Source organism: Lathyrus oleraceus, chromosome 6, assembly GCF_024323335.1.
Source record: "Lathyrus oleraceus cultivar Zhongwan6 chromosome 6, CAAS_Psat_ZW6_1.0, whole genome shotgun sequence".
Classification (NCBI taxonomy): domain Eukaryota; kingdom Viridiplantae; phylum Streptophyta; class Magnoliopsida; order Fabales; family Fabaceae; genus Lathyrus; species Lathyrus oleraceus.
In genome coordinates this window covers 458,768,898-458,773,123 of record NC_066584.1, presented here as the reverse complement: position 1 = coordinate 458,773,123, position 4,226 = coordinate 458,768,898, and the positions used below count along the sequence as shown (strand labels likewise).

The window sequence follows — 4,226 nt, the reverse complement described above, 5'->3', positions numbered from 1 at the left end:
GTTTTTGGCGCCGTTGCCGGGGACCTGTTTTAGTCAAATAGTGTGATTCTTTCGTTGCACGGTATAGACTAAGGTAAAAATAAAAACTAATCTTCTTTCCCTTATTTCCCCCGATTGTATGCCAAGTACTCGCTCACAAGGCGATAACTTAGCACCACCAATCGCAGAATTAGAGTGTTTCTTATATATAAGACGCCGAATACTAGAGTACCAACAAAGGTACGATATTCCTGATATCTTCTTTCCTACTTCTAAACCAGAAGAAAAACCAACCATGGCTGAAGAAGGACCACAAGATCGTCCTCTTAAATTCTACGCTACCCCGTCCCAACAAGAACCTCACAGCAGCATTGCTGCCCCCGCTATCAATCGGAACGATTTCGAGCTAAAACCCTCATTATTATCAGTCGTCCAACAACATCAATTTGCTGGAAATCCTACGGACGACCCTAATGAACACCTGACCAAGTTTGTGCAGTACGCAGACACTGTAAAGACGAATGGTGTATCTCAAGATGCGATAAGACTACGCCTCTTTCCTTTCTCACTAAGAGACAGAGCTTGGGCTTGGTTGTAATCCTTCCCATCCAACTCAGTTACCACATGGGAAGAACTGAAGAACGTCTTCTTATCCCGATATTTTCTGCCGAGCAAAACTGCTATGTTGAGAGCTCAAATCAACGGATTTCGACAAAAAGATGTAGAATCTCTCTACGACGCGTGGGAGAGATACAAAGACATGATGAGGATATGTCCACATCACGGTCTCGAAGACTGGGTGATCATTCACACATTTTACAATGGGCTTCTGTATAACACAAGACTGACAGTAGACGTTGCCGCGGGAGGTGCACTTATGGACAAGCCATACAACGAAGCCAATGAACTCATTGAGAACATGGCCCAAAACCATTGCCAATGGGGAGGTGAAAGAACTCCAGTAGAAAAGTCCCAAACAAAGAGTGGAATGTACGAAATCAGTAGCCTTGACCATGTCCATGCCAAGGTAGATGCCCTTGTTTAAAAATTAGACAACTTGACCATACCACCCGCAGCCACCGTGGTTGCAGTAACTCCAAACTGTGAGTTATGTGGAAACCCTGGACACACTACACCCGAATGTCAAATATTAGCAGGAGTCCCAACCGATCAAGTGAATTACGCACAAGAAAATCCTTATTCGAATACCTACAACCCAGGTTGGAAAAACCATCATAATTTCTCGTATAAGAATAACAACGCCCTGTATGCACCTGGCCAAGCACCAGCTGTTCCGCCTGGATATCAAAAGCCAGCTAATAATGCTCCTAACATGCCTAGGAAGTCAAACCTCGAATTAATGATGGAAAGCTTCATAGCTACCCAAGCTCAGACAAACAAAGACTTCTTGAACCAAAACATACATACTAGCGAGCAACTTAAACAACTAGCGAGCAAAGTAGACGCCTTAGCCACCCACAATAAAATTCTTGAAACACAGATTTCACAAGTGGCTCAACAGCAAGCATCTACAGCCGCTCCAGCTGGAACATTTCCTGGACAGCCGCAACCTAATCCAAAAGGACATGCAAATGCCGTTATACTGAGGAGTGGAAAATAAATAGACTGACCCGTAGATCCAAGACTCCAAAACCCTGCCATGTACCAAAAACCAGACAAAACCTCAACTGAGCAGGTAAATGAACCGAAGGAAATAGAAGATAATACCCGAGAGGCCGAAGAGAAAGAAAAACCTTATGTGCCTCCATCTCCTTATAAACCACCCATTTTGTATCCTCAAAGACTTGCAAGTTCTAAATCTGCAAGTCAATTTAGGAAATTTGTTGAACTTCTGAAGCAACTAAACATTACAATTCCCTTTACAGAAGCCATCACACAGATGCCCTCATATGCCAAATTTCTTAAGGAGATCCTATCCAATAAGAAAAAGATTGAGGATAATGAAACAGTTATACTTACTACAGAGTGTAGGGCGATAATCCAAAATAACATGCCTCCCAAACTAAAAGACCCAGGTAGTTTCTCCATACTCTGTGTCATTGGAAAATTCGTCATAGACAAAGCTCTATGCGATCTAGGAGCCAGTATTAGTGTAATGCCCTTAACCATCTGTAAAAGGCTCACTATGGGAGAACTAGACCAACCAAGATGTTTGTTCAGTTAGCTGACCGCTCAATCAAATACCATGTCGGTATACTAGAGAATGTCCCCGTACGTGTAGGACAATTTTACATTCCTACAGACTTCATAATCATGGACATCAAAGAGGATGCCAGTACACCTATTATATTAGGAAGGCCATTCTTAGCTACCGCCGGAGCCATAATAAACGTAAAGAGAGGTAAGCTAACATTCGAAGTTGGAGAGGAAAAGGTCGAATTCATCTTAACACAATTCTTACAAGCGCCAACCATAGATGATACCTGTTATCTACTTGATGTCCTAGACGAGTGCATAAGAGAGATGGAGATGCAAGAAACCACATACTCTGATATAATGAAAATCCAAATCCCTCCAATCTTTGAAGACGATAATTGGCATGAACCATACCAAAATGACAGTCTAAGTGAATGCTTAGCACTTACGCCCAACCACATGCCATGCCCAAAGAAACCTGACTTGGAATTAAAAGCACTACCAAAGAACCTAAGATACGAATTCCTAGACACTGAACTAAAAAGACCAGTAATAATCAACGCTGACTTGGGACAGATGGAAACTAAAAAGTTACTAGATGTCTTAAGAAAATATCCAACTGCGTTAAGATACAACATCGCCGACCTAATTGAGATAAGCCCTTCTATCTGTATGCATCGTATTATGCTGGAGGAAGATTGTAAAACCTCTAGAGAACACCAGAGAAGGATCAACCCAATCTTAAGCACGGTAGTCAAGGATGAAGTAAAGAAGTTACTAGATGCTGGAATCATATACCCGATCTCCGATAGTCAATGGGTTAGCCCCGTTCATGTAGTACCCAAGAAAGGAGGTGTTACAGTTGTTAAGAACGAGAAGGGCATAATCTATAGCACAAAGAGTTGTGACCGGAAGCAGAATGTGCATCGACTATAGAAAACTAAACAAAGTCACTCGGAAAGATCATTTTCCTCTGCCCTTCATTGATCAAATGCTTGAACGATTGGCTAAGCATTCTCAGTTTCTTCTATCTAGACGGTTATTCAGGATTCTTTCAGATCCCAATCCATCCTGACGACCAAGAAAAGACAACCTTCACATGCCCTTATGGTACATTCGCTTACCGATGAATGCCATTTGGATTATGCAACGCTCGCACAACATTCCAAAGATGCATGATGGCAATCTTCGCTGATTTTATAGACGACATTATGGAAGTCTTTATGGACGACTTTTCTGTTTATGGGCAGAGCTTCGAAGGATGTCTATCAAACCTTGGAATGGTACTTGAAAGATGCGTAAAGGTGAATCTCGTTTTGAACTGGGAGAAATGCCATTTCATGGTCCAACAAGGAATCGTGTTAGGTCACGTAGTATCTGAATAAGGAATTGAAGTATACAAATCTAAGATAGAAATCATAGAGAACCTTCAACCTCCAAAAATCGTATGAGAAATACGGAGCTTTTTAGGACACGCCAGTTTCTACCGACGTTTCATCAAAGATTTCTCGAAAATTACCAAGCCACTTACGGGTTTATTAATGAAAGACGCTGATTTTGTCTTTGATGAAAAATGTTTAATAGCGTTCAACCAATTAAAAACATCTTTAATCACCGCACCCATAATGCAACCACCTGACTGGAGATTACCTTTCGAAATCATGTGTGATGCGAGTGATTACGCAGTAGGCGCAGTACTAGGACAAAGAAAGGATAAGAGACTTCATGCTATCTACTATGCAAGTAGAACACTAGATCCAACCCAAATGAACTACGCCACCACTGAAAAAGAACTTTTAGTTGTTGTGTTCGCCTTGGACAAGTTCCGTTCCTACTTAGTGGGGGCGAAAATTATTATCTATACTGACCACGCCGCTATTAGATATCTGCTAAGTAAGAAGGATGCCAAACCAAGACTTTTAAGATGGATCCTACTCTTACAAGAATTTGACTTAGAGATAAAAGATAAGAAAGGTACTGAAAACATAGTAGCAGACCACTTATCACGAATCAAAGGGAATAAACCTGAACAAATTCCAATCAATGATGATTTCCCTTACGAACGACTCATAGCCCAAATGGAAAGCGAC

The 4,226-nt window shown here is 41.5% G+C and overlaps 1 non-coding gene across 1 annotated transcript; it reads right to left on the bottom strand.

Moving 5' to 3' along the window:
* Positions 1-661: 661 nt before the first annotated feature.
* On the bottom strand, positions 662-768 carry LOC127099260 (small nucleolar RNA R71). The gene has a single exon (XR_007793785.1). It is a non-coding gene; the product is annotated as a small nucleolar RNA R71 (small nucleolar RNA).
* Between the last annotated feature and the right edge of the window lie 3,458 nt (positions 769-4,226).